At 40.3% G+C, this 20,305-nt stretch overlaps 1 long non-coding RNA gene across 2 annotated transcripts in view; it reads right to left on the reverse strand.

Annotated features, from left to right (window-relative positions):
- LOC131358090 (uncharacterized) overlaps positions 1-20,305 on the reverse strand; it is a 54,845-nt gene that overhangs the window by 11,163 nt on the left and 23,377 nt on the right. The window lies entirely within an intron of this gene.

Below are 20,305 nucleotides of genomic sequence, written 5' to 3' on the forward strand. Positions count from 1 at the left end.
TCTAATGCATCATTTAATGTTGCTGAGTCTCCCAGTCTGTGCAGACAGGTGAGTACACCCATCTTTAATGCACCCATAAACTCCTGTTTTCAGGACATGCTCTCAACTGCATCCTCCCCATCAGTGGCAGCTGTGGGCTTGTTTGTATACAGATGCGGCGAGCAGCGATGTTAATTACCCTGCAGCTGCACTCCAGGCCTTGGGCTGCAGTTTCTCACTGCGCCGTCTTTGTGTCTGAGCGCAAGAGCGAGGAATGTGGGAACGTGTTATAATTAAAGTGTTCTGTAACCCAATTAAGCATACTGCCCTTCTAGCAGCAGCAGCATCAGCAGCACAGCACCCAGTGATCAGGCTGTCTGAGAGCCAGTTGCCACTTCTACCCATAACTCTTCATTCAAAGCAGCAGGATTTAAAGTCGGCTTCAGAAAAAAAGCTGGTGAGCCTGTTTGGACTGACAGAAGAGCAGCCATATCTACAGAGAAATATGATGATATGTATGCATGTGCCAGCGGGTAAACAGAAGTAAATGAGTCAAGTGTGTGTGTGTGTAAGGAGTCTCTTTTCCCTCTTCAGGCTTTCCTATTCATTACCTCTCTGATTTCCACAGAAGATGAATATGTGACAATTACATCGGTCACAGCTGTCTATCACCCTGTCACCACGGAGACAAGCAGTCAAACGGCAAGACAAGGGTTGCCTATTATAATAAGCACCCGGATTTCTCACTAGTGCATGTCGTGTAGGATTCCGTTCCGTTCTCTCCTCTAGTGAGGACTTTCTACCGAATTTTGGCACAAACAACAGATTTAGTGCTTCGAGTTCCCTTTGTGCAGCACCTCCATCCAGTTGCTGGGCAGTGCATTCAAGAAGCCTGAACAATGACAGTCCACAATAAAGGTGCTCAATTAACTGTATAACCCTGCCGTCAATTAAGGCATCAGTTACTAAATTGATGGATGAGGTTAAATGATGCGATTCATTTTCTCCATCTAGCGGAAACGCATTAGAAGCAGCAGTATGTGAAATTTATTTGATTAATGCTTTACTTATAGTGAGAGACGTTGGCTAGAACAGACACTACACTTTTATTGAAAGAAAGATGAATGTATTTTTTTTTTTTTTTTTACTGAAATTTTAAATCAAAGCTAAAATAAACATGATTTAATATTAGTTTTTATTTCATTTACATACTAGAACAGGGTATTACCAAGAGCTAATAATATCTTCTTTTTTCTTTCTTTAAATACAGCATATTGAAACGTCTGCATCCCTTATCTTAGTCTTCATTGTTCAGAATCATACTCAGCTCAATTTTATGTACCTTAATTATTTTAATATTAGCATTATGGATTGGGGTTAAGCTCAAATGAGATGTTCACTATTTGGTTTTGTGTTCTCAGTGAATCCTTTAATTTCTCATTCTCTTATTCTAAAGTTTCTGAGTCACTGAACACTGCTTATCAAGTCTGTTCATGGAACATGGAACAAAAGGTTCATGTTTAATCCAAATGATTTTAATCCAGTAATGTTAAAGTTAATATTTAAGATGCTTTTATTAAGTTGCCATTTAGTTCAATTTTTATATCCTAATCACTGAATCATTAAATTGCATATTTATACTGTATTTATATCGTATTTATTAAATTGTTTTAATAATAAATACAGTTTATTAGGCATTTGGTTACAGAATTAGTTTCATCAGAAGTATATTTTCTAACTTTGGGGGCAATGGTTTATTTTTAATTTGCTGTTATAGCAGCCATCTGATCTGAGCCAACATTACATCAGTTATTAGCTTTTATTCTCCATTAGTGATTTGACAAATGCCCCTTTTCTAAAGCCCCCATATCATTCTGCTTGACTTTCCCCTGGGTGTGAATTCAGTTATTGATTGCCTGTTCTGTTTCACTTGGAAAAGGTTGATAAAAGGAGGTTTTCACTTTCTCTATTCGATGTGACAGCTTCCTAACAAGAATAATGGAAAAGCCCTATTCACAGGCAAATCAACCTAATTCAGCGTGCCCCTCCACTTTGAATGGAGGAGTCACAGTCCTTCCCTGCTCATTCCATCACAGTCCTCTCTCTTCAGCAGCCTTCAAAGTTAGCAGAACTCCTCCAGTACCAAACACTAGTCTTTGTCACTATCCTCTCCCTGACCATCAAGCAGATAAATAGGTTCATAAATGCAGGCCCGATTAATAAAGGCAGCATAAATGGTCACAAACAATCAGCTGATTTCATGAGCTGAAAAATTTTTTTTTGTGAAATCCTCTCAGGGAATTTTCTGGTCATGTTCAGTTTGCAAATTTCACCATCCACAATGTTCTAATGCTCTTGTACCTATTTGACATTCCCTAAGCACAGGAAATGTACTCAATGAAATTTGATATTTCTTTGACGAGCTTATACCGGGGCATTATTGAGGGAAACCCTAACCCTCAATCTAACCTCTTTGCACAACAGGATTCTTAAACTGCTTGTAATAACAAGGAACCTTCCCTGCGTAATGCTGGACTGAGGCCAGATGAGAAGAGTGCAGGTGTGAGAGCTGACCAGGCCTGGATGCCTAGTCCTGGGCCTGTTCACAGGGGATTAAGGTATCAGCTCAGCCCTGGTGGCACAGGGGTCATGTCGATTGCACTTGGGGTGTTTCCAGCATACTGGCCACATTATCGGAAGTGCAGGGAGCGAGACTAAGCCTCCCATCGCCGTGAACCATGAACAACTGCACACAAAACACAGTGTAAACCCACCTATCTTGGCTAATAAAGCATCTCATACACCTTTCTCGGGTGGATTTGTATACAGGTGACAGGAATTTATATCTGTCTGAGTTTTGGTGGTTTTGGTTTTGGAATAAAGTCTAGGTGAAAAATGAGAAGGCAGCAGGAAGAATATTAGAGAATATCATGTATGTCTTAAACACAGTCTGTGAGAAACCTTAGACAGACCCTAACACCTGAGCCAGGTGATTTAATACACGCCCACAGATTACCTGGCTTAGGTGAGTTGGCACTTAAACAGAACAAAAAAGTAGATTACATACACTGCCTGTAAACTGTTTGAGCTGAACTAGGTTTTAAAAATATTTTAATGAAACATTTATTTGGTAGTTTTTAGCATATTAAAGAGTATTAAAGACTAACCAGGTTTATTTTGAGGAACATAAATTGATGCGTGTAAATGTGTGACACTAATGTAAAAAAATAAACTCCTTGACCCACATTATATGAAGAGTCAGGGTTTCTTCCCTCAGGAATTTCTTTTCTTCTGAGGCTGGGTGGACTTCTTGTTTTAAAGGTCAGTTTAAGACAAAGTTCAAGTTCTGGACAGGTTGTTCCCTTACAGACAGTCTTTGCTCATTTGTGTTAGGTTTCAGGGAAAATTTAATATATCTGCCTCTAACCCAAATCCTATAAATAAGTAAATAATTAAGAAAGAAAACTAAGTTAGTAGAATAGATACTAGCCCCCTCAACCCCCACCCCATTTGTGCTACAAGTCTCCTGGGATAGACTTCAGGCTCCCGCCACCCTGTGTAGGATAAGTGGTACAGAAAGTGGATGGATGGTTTGCCTTCAAAGACTTTATTTAATACCTTAACTGTACTCTATTCTAATTAACATTAATATTCGTTTAGAATCTAGACAGCCGAAGATAAACAGGTGAAGGTTGTTTATGACATGCTGAAAAAACAAGGTGAAAAGACCATGCTGGGGAAATACTTAGCCTTTACTGCTCAATAAAATACATAACACTCCTGTTCTGAGTAACTAGTCATTGTGATTATATGGCTAGCGCTTGCCTGTGAATGAGTCCTATAGAACATATGGAAACATTTGTTTAGGCTCAGACATGTTTGTGAGATTTTGACTTCCCCCATCATGTCCAGCACTCTGTGCACACTTGCTCCAGCTCTCGATTGGCCATTCAGACCCCTCTAGGCAGACAAGGCCCAATCACAATATTGTCAAGGCTCGGTTGGTTTTCTGGTTCAAATCCTTGTTCACGCTGTTTGCTGAGTACTCATCTGCTGTGACAGGCTTCAGACAAACAGAGGCTCCTAAAAGAGGTCTTCCACAAGCAGATCCTTCCTGCTGGGCTGTGGCTGAAACGAGCCTTTCTCTCACCATCAAGTGGAACCCAGCCTATTGAGCTGCAACCCTCGGAGGCCTGCATTGAGGCAGGCTACGGGCCAGCGCTTCACCCCTCAGGGCCTGGGCCACCCTCACACTGTCCCTGGACACCTGTGTCCACCTACCCCCAGCGTGGGAACCCTCCTAACTCAACCCTGTTACCTAGAGCAGCTTGGACATAATGCTCTGCAATCCTCTCTCTTCAGAAGTCTAAATGTTAGCACAGCTTCAGCAGACAGCGTTGCTCAATGTCACCCAGTGCCGATCTTGTGATTCGATTCAAACAGTGATAGGGACCAATAAGGATCAATTCTCACAAAATATGCGTCCAAAGAATTCTCTTGCAGCCGATGTAGTCTACGTTGATGATATTTTGACTGGCGTGCAGGTGCACAATGGAATATGGGGGATTTGAGAAGGTAAAAAGCTGACCCAGTTCCTTGCCAGCAACCCCACTCCAAGTGCCCAATCCGGCTAAATCTCCATGGCACACTGCAGAAAAATGGCATCAATTAATCAGCATTCATGAACCGTTTACTTGAGCCCCCTTTTGTTTGCAGCAGAGTTTAATCCAGACAGAGACTTGGCTGTTTTGGTCCTTGCAGACAGCAGTGCTCAGCCCATTGTACACTCACAACTGCTGATGCATGAAACGCTGTCATTCCCATACCCTTCTGTCCAGCAAAGCTTTCATCCAGCAAAGTAGCATACACTTAAAATCCAGCCTGAAATTTTAGGTCATAAATTTAGCGTGGAATATCTGTACTTCAGTATATTTTTTTTTAAAGGCAAAGTATTCATTTTAGTCAACAATTATAAGCAATTTACTGTATTATATTCAGTTTTAACCAGAGGTCTTCATTTTTCCATTGCAAGGCATGAATTCTTTCTTCTACTTCCTCGATCTCTCTGCTCAGAGGGCAATGCCGACCACGCTTCTCCAGTTCGTTTGACTTTGCCATGTGAAGACATCTGTCCATATTCCAGATATCCCATTTTGGTGCAAATGATCCCCTTGAAGGAGGCAATTTTTACAATATGGCAATTCTACCATTTCCATCACGGCTTAGCACAGATTCTTTGCCTTGCCGAAGAAGCAAGTTTAATTGGAAGGCTGCATTTCAAGTCATTCCACAATTATACAATTATACTGGAGATGCATGTCTGCATGTTGCTCCGTTTGCACCAATTTACTGCACTTTCTGCACAGTTTAGAACCCGCTTCCTTTTCAGTGGATGCAAATTCCCCTCATTTAGCTCCAAATGAAGCATAATTGCTCATATTCAAGCAAACACCTTGCTATAAGAGGTTCCTCCTAGTTAGTTCGCATTAAATCTGAGCAGAACAAAAATCCCCAAATCCATTTGTGCACATGTGCCAGCTGGGTCATTCTGTTGGGAGAGGGATGAGGAAATGGATGATGCAATTGAGCACATTTAACATCCTGCTAGCACTTCTTCCTGTTACCGGCATCTCAAAACATCACTTAAATGCCTAAAAGGCTAAAACATACGCTGGAAACCTGCTAGAAAAATTAGTTATTCATCATCGTGTAACGGTGCGTAAATGAAATGTATGTTGGAATCTATGAAGTTCTGATTATTTCCAAAAATATATACACAAATTTGCATTTGAAGTGGAACGTCATTTCAGAAATATACACCAAAATTTGCTTCAGATGTAGGCCCTCCATGCATCATTCAGGTCTAGTGGAATGATGGTGAAATAACGAAATTAGACGTCACCGGACATTTGATCATCAAAGTATCCTCCAGTCTTTCCGCTCTTTTGTTTGAAATAGTAGAAGTTAGAGAGCGATTCATTGTCCGAAAGGCCCAGAGTACCCCAAAGTGGCAGGACAAGCACACCACTGACAATAGCTTACAAGAGACTGTTTTAATTCATACCCTCTTCTTTATAAAAAGGGCGACAGCACAACAAACCGTTGACTTGCTGATACACAATTAAGAGTGATGCGGCAGTTAATGCTACAAGCCGCTCTGTTTAACAGTCTGTCTTTGACCCTCTGCCTTTGAATAAATATAATGTGGCGGGCAAGAGCGAGAAACTGGAGCTGAGAGAAAAGGGTGCTGGGGAGATTTTAAGCCACAGATAAGTAGTTAAAGACCTTTATAGAGTATAACGCCATTATGCTTGCTGAATAAAAATAGGATTTAGTGTTTTTTCCACTTAATTTGAATCAAAAGAATCCCCACCTTACATATTGCGCCGGTAATGTAATGGAGAGAGAATCACAAAAAAGGCTTTGTGGTTCTGACACCTTCTATAGTGGGCCTGTGTTGTCCTGTGAGCAAAAGGGAGAGAAAGCTTTTTTTCTTTTGCGCCTTGCTATCTGCTAACCCATTCTAATTGATGCCGCTTGCATTCCTGCACTGGGCGCATTCAGTGAATAACGAGCGATGGACTGAATGCCCATGAATTGGTGCCTTCTAAGAGAAGCAGTAAAACAGCCCCTACACCCCCACCCAGCTCTGGATCTCCCCCACTAACCACCAAACTCCTCTGAATCTTTGGCCAAAGCTTGCTCTAGCTTTACCGCCCATTAAAGCCCCGCTATTGTGCGCTGACGCAAACCCCACAAAAGCTGTCCATCTCTGCGAGGCCTCTAAAGCTTGGACTCACACAGACTAGAGTGACAGCTACTGCCACCACTCCTCCACCCCCTTCACTCTTCTTTCGCTCTTTCGCAAATTCTACCCCCAACCATCTCGCTCCATCTTACACACACACACACACACACACACACACATATATATATATATATATATATATATATATATATATATACATATATATATATATATATATATATATATATATCAACAGATCTGATGCTACATTCATCTTAATTCAAAATTAAATTAGTGTGATTTCACTGGATTTCATGTGAAGTTGAAGTTGTCTTTGTGAAGTTGACTTCACTTGTTCTCTGCCCTAATCTTTACTTAGTGTAACTTTTCATACAGTTTTGATTGCGTGAGCTGTTATCAAGCAGAAGACTATGTTGATGATTTAAGTTTCTCTCTCTCTAACTCTGTCCCTCCTTCTCTCTCCCTCGGTGCACAAAGCATCAATCTGTCTTCAGAGCTGGCACCCTCAGCCCTTTGTCTCATCTGCAGGTGCCTATGAAAGCACCACGGCTGCCCTGAGCACGCCACGCCTCGTCCCGGCACAGGAACTGCTGACAAAGACTCCATGTGGGAATGAGGGATGCGTCGAAGGAGGCGGGAGGGGGTGAGGAAAGGGGGGTGCTTTTAGGACAGATGGTTGGGGAAGTTTCCCAACTTTTTGCAGGCTAGGCCTCCTCCATGGAGACGGTTCTGCAGGACTGGGTGCTGTGGTGTGAAGAGAGTCACCAAGGGAAGAGCCACTGATGGAATGCTTAGCGAGCTGCACAGGGTCACTGCCTTAACCTTATCACTAATGGGCTAGAGCACAGTCATGCTTTCATTTATGAACCCTTGTGAAAATCTGTGTTTAATGTCTTGCTGTTGTGATTACTCTGAAATAAATCAGTGGTAAATTGTAAGCATCTTTATACACAGCCTTTCCTTTTTAAATGACAGTTCTGTGTAAAAACACTTCAACATGTAAAGAAATTGTAAGGCAAAAATGGCTTCAAAAATAATGCAATGAAACAAGTAAAAATTGACTATGAAGAGGAGTAAAGAGTAATAAGTAAAAAGAGTAATGAACTAACCCAAAGAAAGCACACTTTCCCTTTAAATTTGCATTAATTCTCTGTCATGCAGCATTGTAAGAAAAATGGTTGTCATTTTTTTTTCCTCCCCACGTACCTCAGAGAACCTGCTGCATTTCATCAAGAGTTATCTTGGAAAGTGCTCTGTTGCATGCTACACTTTTACTCTTCCTACATGTAGGTCACTTATACGTTTATTACATTACTGTCCATTCTGTAATGTTTGACATATCCTGTACTGTTACTACAACATATTGCACATCATATTCTATTACATCTTTTTTCTTATTTCTCTTCATTCTATTTTTCACTTCATATTTTGACTGATTTATATACACAGTTTAAGGAGGAGTACACCAGGTTTTTATTTCACTTCAGGTTGTATACTGTATATAACTGTTTACATGACAAATAAAATCTTGAATCTTTCTATTAAAAATGATTTAAGATGCCATAATTTCTTTCTTTCCACCAGCCTAATATTTCATTAACCAAAAATTAATAGAATATGTCGGGTATTTACTAGCTCGTTGTGGATTGTCTTTTGTATTGTGATGTAAAATAAATGACTATATTAAATATTCTATACATTATTTATATATTTTTTTAAATTCAAATATAATATTGAAATATTATTAAAATTATTTATTTATTTATTTATTTATTTATTTATTTATTTATTTATTTATTTATTTTATATGATCTTTATATAATTAAATCTAAAATAACTATGCCAGTCTTTCCTCTCAAAAGAATGTACTTTAGATTTTATTATTCACAGATGATTCTTGCTAACACAGGCCTATGTTACACTAATGTTCATTAAACTTTTTACGTGTGAAAGTTCAGATTTAACAGCTACTCAGGGAAGATGTGATATTCCTAGATCCACAACTGTTTGGCATTTCACTTCACCATATCATCATTTCAAACTCATCTTCAATCTTAGCATCAGTAAAAATATCTGATCGCTGATTGCAACTTTAGTAGGCTGTCTTCTAGAAGCCACGATAAAAATAGACAGAGTGTGAGATCTTAGCTGAGATTAGTAGAGATGCTGTGGATGTTCATGAAAGATAAGCTCCAGGACTAATGAAGTGCTGAAGTAAAGGTGGTGCCTCATTGTGTTTGCTGACAGCATGACGGTTTAACCCGTATTGACTGATTCTACTAGTAAACAGCCAAGCTTAACTTTAGACCAGTATTTTTAATTTAAAAAATAATCAGATATGTTTAATTTCCACCAACCCTACCAGCATCACTACTGCTACCTAAACTAAAATGACTACTAGCACCCTCACTACTACCACCACCACCATCACTACCACCACCACCCTCACTACTACCACCACCACCATCACTACCACCACCACCCTCACTACTACCACCACCACCATCACTACCACCACCACCCTCACTACTACCACCACCACCATCACTACCACCACCACCCTCACTACTACCACCACCACCACCACTACCACCACCACCCTCACTACCACCACCACCACCATCACTACTACCACCACCCTCACTACCACCACCACCCTCACTACTACCACCACCACCATCACTACCACCACCACCATCACTACTACCACCACCCTCACTACCACCACCACCCTCACTACTACCACCACCACCATCACTACCACCACCACCATCACTACTACCACCACCCTCACTACCACCACCACCCTCACTACTACCACCACCACCATCACTACCACCACCACCCTCACTACCACCACCACCCTCACTACTACCACCACCACCATCACTACCACCACCACCATCACTACTATCACCACCATCACTACCACCACCACCATCACTACCACCACCACCCTCACTACCACCACCACCATCACTACCACCACCACCCTCACTACTACCACCACCACCATCACTACCACCACCACCATCACTACTACCACCACCATCACTACCACCACCACCATCACTACCACCACCAGCACCATCACTACCACCACCACCCTCACTACCACCACCACCCTCACTACCACCACCACCCTCACTTCTACCACCACCACTACCACCACCACCATCACTACCACCACCACCCTCACTACTACCACCACCACCATCACTACCACCACCACCATCACTACTACCACCACCATCACTACCACCACCACCATCACTACCACCACCACCCTCACTACCACCACCACCATCACTACTACCACCACCCTCACTACTACCACCACCACCATCACTACTACCACCACCACCCTCACTACTACCACCACCACCATCACTACCACCACCACCATCACTACCACCACCTCTCTCACTACTACCACCACCACCATCACTACCACCACCACCACCATCACTACCACCACCACCATCACTACTACCACCACCACCATCACTACCACCACCACCTTCACTACTACCACCACCCTCACTACTACCACCACCACCATCACTACCACCACCACCATCACTACTACCACCACCACCCTCACTACCACCACCACCCTCACTACTACCACCACCACCCTCACTACTACCACCACCCTCACTACTACCACTACCACCACCACCTTCACTACTACCACCACCACCCTTACTACTACCACTACCACCATCACTACTACCACCACCACCATCACTACCACCACCACCCTTACTACTACCACTACCACCATCACTACTACCACCACCACCATCACTACCACCACCACCCTCACTACTACCACCACCACCATCACTACTACCACCACCCTCACTACTACCACCACCACCTTCACTACTACCACCACCACCCTTACTACTACCACCACCCTCACTACTACCACTACCACCACCATCACCACCCTTACTACTACCACCACCACCATCACTACTACCACCACCCTCACTACTACCACTACCACCACCACCTTCACTACTACCACTACCACCCTTACTACTACCACCACCCTCACTACTACCACCACCACCTTCACTACTACCACCACCACCCTTACTACTACCACCACCCTCACTACTACCACTACCACCACCATCACCACCCTCACTACTACCACCACCACCATCACTACTACCACCACCCTCACTACTACCACCACCACCTTCACTACTACCACCACCACCCTTACTACTACCACCACCCTCACTACTACCACTACCACCACCACCCTCACTACTACCACCACCCTCACTACTACCACCACCACCCTCACTACTACCACCACCCTCACTAGCACCACCACCCTCACTACTACCACTACCACCACTACCACCCTCACTACTACCACCATCACTACTACCACCACCACCACCCTCATTACTACCACCACCACCATCAACATCCTCACTACTAGCACCACCCTCACTACTACCACCACCACCATCACCACCCTCACTACTACCACTACCACCCTCACTACTTCCACCCCCACCACCCTTAGTACTACCACCTCCAACCTTACTACTTCTTTCACCCCACCACCATTATTGCTACCACCTCCACCCTCACTACACCTACCACCTCCACCACCCTCAACACTACTACCACCACCACCCTTACAACTACTTCCACCCCACCACCCTCAGTACTACAACTTCCAACCTTACTATTACTTCCACCCCACCACCATTATTACTACCACCTCCACCGTCACTACTACCACCTCCACCCTCACTAATACCACCCCCACCCCCACTACTACCGCCACCACCCTTACTACTACTTCCACCACCACCACCCTCACTACTACCACCTCCAACCTAACTACTACTTCCACCCCCACCACCCTTACTACTACCACCACCACCACCAACCTCACTACTACTACCACTCCCACCACCCTCAACACTACTACCACCTCCATCACCATCACTACTACCACCCCACTAATATCAATGTTACCACCCCAACACCATTACTACTACCACATCCACCACCATCACTATTACCACCCCAATACCATCATTACTACCACCTCCATTAACACCAAAACACTAAATCAAGTGTGTATAAGAGTTTGTATAGAATTCTATACTAGTCAATGTAGAGAGAACATTTATAACATTTATAATAAAATAATCTAGAAAACATTTAAGTAAATACAATTAAATTTGGAATTTGCAGTACTCCTGTGATTAAAGTAAATGTTATTATAGGTGTGATCTGCTGGGTGTTAAACCTTAATAATAAAATAAAAATAAACCTTAATAATAAAATCACAAAACAGGGCAGTTGTGCAGATGCAAACAGAACTGAAATGAACACACTCTCAAAGTGCCGTTATGTGAGGATTGTTCATTCTGAGGTTGTCTTTTGTGCTTCACAAAGCTGAACACAACACTCACACTGTCCCATTTCAGGATGACACATACAGCATACAGCATACAGTACACAGGGCCAAATCTGTGTGACATGAGGATAATGGAGTACTTTGACTAGTCTGAAATATCACTGGGCCTCGCTCACAGAACCACTGAAATATGCACCACAAACTGGGGAAAACTGGTAAAATCTTTATCTGACACACACACACTCTCTCTCTCTCTCTCTCTCTCTCTCTCTCACACACACACATACACACACACATACATACATACATACATACACACACCAAGGCCATAATACACCAATGGCAAAACATAAAGCATAGAATCATGTTCTGGACTAAAATGACCTCGCTGACTCACAGAATCACAAACAGAGCTAAAGAAGTTGATTCATGGGTTCAGAAGGCCTGCACACTGATCACACAGCAGTAGGCCAGGGTACAACAAAAGGGGGCAAAGTGCGACTGGGACTGGGGGGCAGAATAATATGTAATAGCTATTTTACATCACTTAAATTGACTGGATGGGTTAGTACTGACCGTGTAAGAGGACGACTCTCAATTTCTTTGTTTAAATAGTGAAGGGACTCAAATCACTGAAAGGTTCTCAATATTTTTACTGTAGTACATTGTGAAGGAATTGTTTGTAACTGAGTGAGGAAACTATGAAACTGTGCTTCATACGAATGTTTGAGAATGCTTTACTAGCATTTTCTTGCCCTACAGCGCCCTCCTGTGACCCCACCTCAACATTACATATACAGTGTGTGTGTGTGTGCGTGTGTGTGTGTGTGTGTGATAATAATCCACTAATTTTACACTAATACAATAATGATTTGATTGGTGAGATGTATGACATGTTAAATTTGCCATCATTATAATAATATCAAACAAATGAATGCCAGGTCATAACACTTGAGTTATTTGGTTAGTCATGCTTTGTAATTTAAAAATATATATATAATAATAATAATAATTAAAAAAATATATATAAAAAGCATTTTAGTTTGTGCTCTCATTCAACTCAGTTTCAGCTTAAATTGGCTTCCTTCTGAAATAAACTTTTAACCACATATTTCTGATGGTTCTTACTGAATTAAAAAAGAGAGAAAAGTACTAAAAGGTTTTAGAGGAGAAGTCTCTAGTCTCTTTTTTCCTCTGAGAGCTAATTTGACAAAATGAAGGTGGCTAAGAGCTACTCGCGGTATATTATTAGTAACATTTATTTACACAGCTTATTGCCATAAACCAAAGCAGCTGAATAAGCTCTTTTCGTGTGAACCTTGTCAATATCGAGCAGTCATATTTTGCAATAAATCAGTTTATATTCACATAAGCAGCATGTAAAGTGTTGAGTCGAGTTACTTGATTTAACACAACAGGTCAGTTATTATTGTCAGGTTCATTCACATGGATTCTGTTAATTATCAGCAAATTGTACCTTACAAGTCCCCTGGCACATACCCTGATGTCCTCAGCAAGACTGAAAAAACTCTTAAAAACTCATTAAAAAAAGGGAACACTTTGATATTTAATTTTAATATTAATTTTGAAAACAGAGATCTGAAATTGTATGTGATTAAATAATAGTATTTTTATGGCATTCACATGCATGTGGAATGAGAAATATTACAAAGCACCGGCACTGTTAAGAAATGTCTACAGCTCACTCATCCTGCATCTTCCTGCAGCAGGATAGAATCATTCACCACATTTACTTTGGTAGTATTTTGGTATTTTTGTATTTTGGTATTCCGAATCCAGCAGCTTCCAAGCTGAGTGGATCTGCCATATGTTTTCTTTATCCTTTATCCAAACTACTTCAATTTGTGCTTATAGATTTACACACGGTATACACACTGTATAGGGAAATAGTGATTACCTCCAGGACTCATACACATGTCTTTTTTAAATAAAAAGAAATCAGTTCCTCCCATTGTTTAAATAACCAGCTCAACTACAATGCTATAGTTATTGGATCTACCAAAATTTAAGCAGTGTGGCAGTAAAAAAAATTAAATGAACATGCATTTTCATGTGAAAAGTATGTGAAATTTTCTGTATAGTGGTATAGTAAGTTTCACAGTGGGGGCAGACATTCTTACACATACACACACACACACAAGCACAAGCACATTATTTAATTATTTATATATTCTTCCCGGATAACAATGGCCCCTTTCACAGTTAGACAGTGCTCCTTACCACCACCACCATCAAAACACCAAGTGGTGGAATATCTTCTACTTCACTCCTTCTAACCAACAGATAGGGTTTGTAAGAATCAGGTGAATAGCTTCTCTAGTAGTGTCTCTTTTCATCCAGTCTTGTTTTCTCACCTGTTGGACCATATGTACCCCTTATAGAGCTGCCCATGTAGCGGTCTGTACATACTGTATACTGAGAGGTACAGATAACCACAGGAGAAAAATTATGACTAAAATGTTGAAAGAGGGATAATTTCTAATAGTTTATATGTTGGGAGTTTTCCTCTCTTCCAAATACTTTTTAACATACATTTTTCAAGTTATTTTACTGCAAAGGAGACTTGGGCTCTGGTTACTTTAGAAAGCTTGAAACATTTAATGGTGCTTTTGTAGTGTTATACACATTATATCTAATTCAGCTATACCTTTTGATACAAAATGGCTTTTGGTTAAGATAGTTTTTTAATTGCTGGTGGAGCTGTAAAGACTTCCTTAGTTACTATACAGTATTTCACAATAACAGTTGTTTTTACTTGGACAAAACTATAATAATAATAATAACAACAACTATAATAATAATAATAATAATAATAATAATAATAATAATAATAATAATAATAATAATAATAATAGTAATTATTATTATTATTATTATTATTATTATTATTATTATTATTATTATTATTATTATTATTCATCATAGCTGACGAAATGTTGACTGAAAGCACCATTTTAATACCTGCACCAAGAATGCAGCATGTCAGAGAAATATAAATTTTCTTTAAAGGGAACATATTTGGTTTCAGTACACAAAGAATATCAGACTACGAGTCCAGTCAGCAGCTGTGACCTCCTGAATCTGCTGTTTTACAGCCAGAGATATTTTATTGATTTGTTTGCAGAGTACAGGTGCTGCAGAATGGTGATCAGTAAGAGACTACAAGTGCTCAAAAAAGATAAAAGTGTGAATTGTGTGTGTTTTAATTTTTTATAATTTTTGATAGCTACATGTAATTGCCAAACAACCTATCTGCCATTAGAGTTTACCCTATAAATGGCTGCCTATATTTATTCATTGTGTTAGTAAATCAGTAGTCTAAACTCTATGCTGTCCCTGTACCAGTCCCAGGACTGGTTGAAATTGTTGAAGTGTGTGATGTTTGTTTCCATGTTCCCCTATTAGCCCAGAAGGCTCTACAGTGTAGCCTCTTGCTATTACCATTGGGTGTGTTTGAGAATCTGCAAGTAGCCCTATGTCCTCTGATGGCTAGAGTAATCAGGATACTGCTGTAGTTAGTAATTGGATTAGTTTCTATGTGCCCTCACTCAGGAGCAGGCCATTTGTCCATCCACTATGCACACAATGTGACATTCATTCTTTCTATGAACTTAGAACAGAGCTCATTTGGCATGATTGAGTGTGACAGTATTCAGTCAAGTTAGATTCAGTGAGGCATGTCACAAAAGGAGATGTGTCCTTGTTTAAGCTAACTTGATAGAAACCCCATTTTTTCTCCTGCTTGGGAAAGGTACCACTCTAGAGAGAGTTAGTCACCAGTAATTGAAACATCAACCAGTTGCAACTGACACCACCAATCAATTTTTCATTCCTATTCCAAGACATTGTCTCCTTGGACAATGCAGTGCTAGTCAAAAGACTGGGCAGCACGAGGTCGGGGGCTCACTCCACCTTACATAGAAGCTTCTCAGGTAGGCCCCTTTCATAGATATCTAAAAAGTAATTCATCTACTGGGACTGTAGAATGATTTATGCAATCTGAACCCAGAAGTAGTATCCCAGCTCTGGGAAATGCACTAGGCACTACCTTACCTCTTTGCTGATACCAAATCATGTCAATGCCCATTTCTTAACTGCTGGACAGCCCGCTGGGACAAAACACACTAACCCACATTGGCACATTGACATATGCTAAAAGTACAAAACATGCACCCTTGATGGGATGCCAGCAACAAGGCAAAATATAGATTGGTACCTATATCTCTGAGACCTCACTTCTAATAATAAGCATCATTCACTGAAAGAGAAAGTGTCTGTGCACTGAGTGCATCATGGAGAAAATACTTCTGACCCTTGGGCCGGATAGCTTCTGTCTGAGTGATTGGATTTACACAGAGTAGCTGAGGTAACGTGATGGTTATTATTTAATAAGGTGTGGTCACTAATTTATAATAATAATAAATTCTATAATTAATATAATAATCAAGCCAAGAGTTGAGCTTCTCAAGATCGATTTTGTGGCCGTGACATGTTTAGATCCTGGCAATTACTGTATAAAGCTGGTGAGGCAGAGAAAAATCAATTGAATTAGATTACTGTGGCCATAGAAATCTAAGCATGGAGATGATTGATAATATTAGCCCTACATTTCACTTCAGCCAGGGAACGATGCATACTGGACTCACTTGTGTTGCAATGTGTTAGAATAGAATAGAATAGAATAGAATAGAATAGAATAGAATAGAATAGAATAGAAAAATCTTTGAGTTATAGGTATGTGACAAATTGAATCTGGAAAGATAACATAACATAACATAACATAACATAACATAACATAACATAACATAACATAACATAACATAACATAACATAACATAACATAACATAACATAACATAATACATAACAAGAAAAATGTCGAGGTATGGGTATGTGTATATACAGTGAGGGAAAAATGATTTGATCCCCTGCTGATTTTGTACGTTTGCCCACTGACAAAGAAATGATCAGTCTGTAATTTTAATGGTAGGTTTATCTGAACAGTGAGAGACAGAATAACAACAAAAAAAATCCAGAAAAACACATTTCAAAAAAGTTATACATTGATTTGCATTTTATTGAGTGAAATAAGTATTTGACCCCTTTGCAAAACATGACTTAGTACTTGGTGGCAAACCCTTGTTGGCAATCACAGACGTCAGACATTTCTTGTAGTTGGCCACCAGGTTTGCACACATCTCGCATCTCAAGGAATTTGGGCCCACTCCACTTTGCAGATCCTCTCCAAGTCATTAAGGATTTGTAGCTGACCCTTCAGCTCCCTCCACAGATTTTCTATGGGATTAAGGTCTGGAGACTGGCTAGGCCACTACAGGACCTTAATGTGCTTCTTTTTGAACCACTCCTTTGTTGCCTTGGCCGTGTGTTTTGGGTCATTGTCAGGCCGGAATATCCATCCACGACCCATTTTCAATGCCCTGGCTGAGGGAAGGAGGTTCTCATCCAAGATTTAACGGTACATGGCCCCATCCATCATCCCTTTGATGTGGTGCAGTTGTCCTGTCACCTGGGGATGGTGTACTTGGGGTCATAGGCAGCATTCCTCTTCCTCCAAACACGGTGAGTTGAGTTGATGCCAAAGAGCTGGATTTTGGTCTCATTTGACCACAACACCTTCACCCAGTCCTCCTCTGAATCATTCAGATGTTCACTGGCAAACTTCAGATGAGCCTATACATGTGCTTTCTTTAGCAGGGGGACCTTGCGGGCGCTACTGGATTTCAGTCTTTCACGGCGTAGTGTGTTACCAATTGTTTTCTTGGTGACTATGGTCCCAGCTGCCTTGAGATCATTGACAAAATCCTCCAGTGTAATTCTGGACTGATTCCTTGCCGTTCTCATGATCATTGAAACTCCATGAGGTGAGATCTTGCATGGAGCCCTAGACCGAGGAAGATTGACAGTCCTTTTGTGTTTCTTCCATTTGGGAATAATCGCACCAACTGTTGTCACCTTCTCACCAAGCTGCTTGGAGATGGTCTTGTAGCTCATTCCAGCCTTGTGTAGGTCTACAATCTTGTCCCTGACATCCATGGACAGCTCTTTGGTCTTGACCATGATGGAGAGTTTGGAATCTGATTGATTGCTTCCTTCTGTGGACAGGTGTCTTTCATACAGTTAACAAGCTGAGATGAAGAGCACTCCCTGAGAGTGCTCCTACTGTAATCTCAGCTCCTTACCTGTATAAAAGACACCTGGGAGCCAGAAATCTTTCTGATTGATAGGGGATCAAATACTTATTTCACTCATTAAAATGCAAATCAATGTAGAACTTTTCTGAAATGCAATTTTTCTGGATTTTTTAGTTGTTATTCCTCCTCTCACTGTTCAAATACACCTACCATTAAAATTACAGACTGATCATTTCTTTGTCAGTGGGCAAACGTACAAAATCAGCAGGGGATCAAATAATTTTTTCCCTCACTGTATATATATATATATATATATATATATATAATAGAATTTTGGGTTATAGGTATGTGACAAATAATCATATGGAATAATATGGAACCTAGAATAGAATAGAATAGAATAGAATAGAATAGAATAGAATAGAATAGAAATAAGTAAATGGGTTATATGTATGTGAAAAATATAAATTTTGAATCTGAAAAGAGAATAGAATGAAAAAGAGTAGAATAGAATAGAATAGAATAGAAATTTGGGGTTATGGGTATGTGACAAATACAATTCTTGAATATGGAAAGAGAATAGAATAGAATAGAATAGAATAGAATAGAATAGAATAGAATAGAAATTTTAAAAAATGGGTTATATGTATGCAAAAATTATAAATCTTGAATCTGAAAAGAGAATAGAATGAAAAAGAGTAGAATAGAATAGAACAGAAATTTTGGGTTATGTGTATGTGACAAATACAATTCTTGAATCTGGTAATAGAATAGAATAGAATAGAATAGAATAGAATAGAATAGAATAGAATAGAATAGAATTTTCACTTGTTCCCACACTGTCACATCGATCTAACTCGGTGCTACCCCCCTAATAATTACTTAGTGGTCACGTGTTAAATCTGACCTATGTGTATTAGACTGATCTGTAAATAGTGAATGTGTGTGTGATTGTGCTCTGTGATGGGCTGCCCCCAGAGTCCACTGGGATATACTCCAGGTTCCACACAACCCTGTGTAGGATAAGAGTTAGATAGATGGCTGGAAAAAATAACCACCACCAGGTCTGTTAAAATCCGGTGTCTGAAAGAGTAACCACAAGGTGGCGCCATAACCAAACCTATTGACTAAACCACTATATTAACTCGATTAGAAACCTGTCTGTCTCACAGCTTGCAGTTCTGGATACACGGCTTTCCCTCTATCGATAGTAAACAGATTAGTTTGAACAGGTTTTTCTTCTCCCCGAAGCGGTGTTGGTCTTAGACTTGATTCTTATCTCAATACACTTAAACTGTGGGAAATGTCAGAAACCAGTGTGTTAGAGAAAATCCGCAAATACATGATAAAGCAGCTGAGGAGCGTGCACGTGCAGAGCAGGGGGTGTAAATAATAAATAAGTCTGCTCTAGTAGACATTTCCTTTGAACAAAACAAAACGAAACTATTGACAAAAAATACATACACATTTAGACATATTCAGAGATGATTGCCTCTATCAGCACTTTCAGTACTACACCAGATAATGATAACAGCCAGCTTTATGGACTTGGAAAAGGAATAGCTATCTTTCTTTCTTTCTTTCTTTCTTTCTTTCTTTTTACATTAATTATGTTTTTTTAACCATGCAATAACTGTCCAATTCCTAAATCATATACCATGGTGCATGCTTGCAGTGGACATGTCACTGTCAGATCAATTAATGCTATTTTTTTTATTGCACTGTATACTTCATATGCTGTAACTATTTTCGCATACAATAATGTCCTGCACATTCTTCCTAGTATATTACACTATTACATTATTCCCATTGCAGCACACAGTCTCTGTTTCCACAGCAGTATGAGACGCTAAGCTAACTTTATCTGTATTTAGTTGTGTTTACTTTATTATTGTACTAATTATTAATTATTAAAACCAGTTCAACCGACACATGCACCTTATAAAAAAGGACCACAAATCCAGTGTCAGTTAAACTAAACAAC

This window comes from Hemibagrus wyckioides, linkage group LG08 (assembly GCF_019097595.1).
Source record: "Hemibagrus wyckioides isolate EC202008001 linkage group LG08, SWU_Hwy_1.0, whole genome shotgun sequence".
Lineage (NCBI taxonomy): Eukaryota > Metazoa > Chordata > Actinopteri > Siluriformes > Bagridae > Hemibagrus > Hemibagrus wyckioides.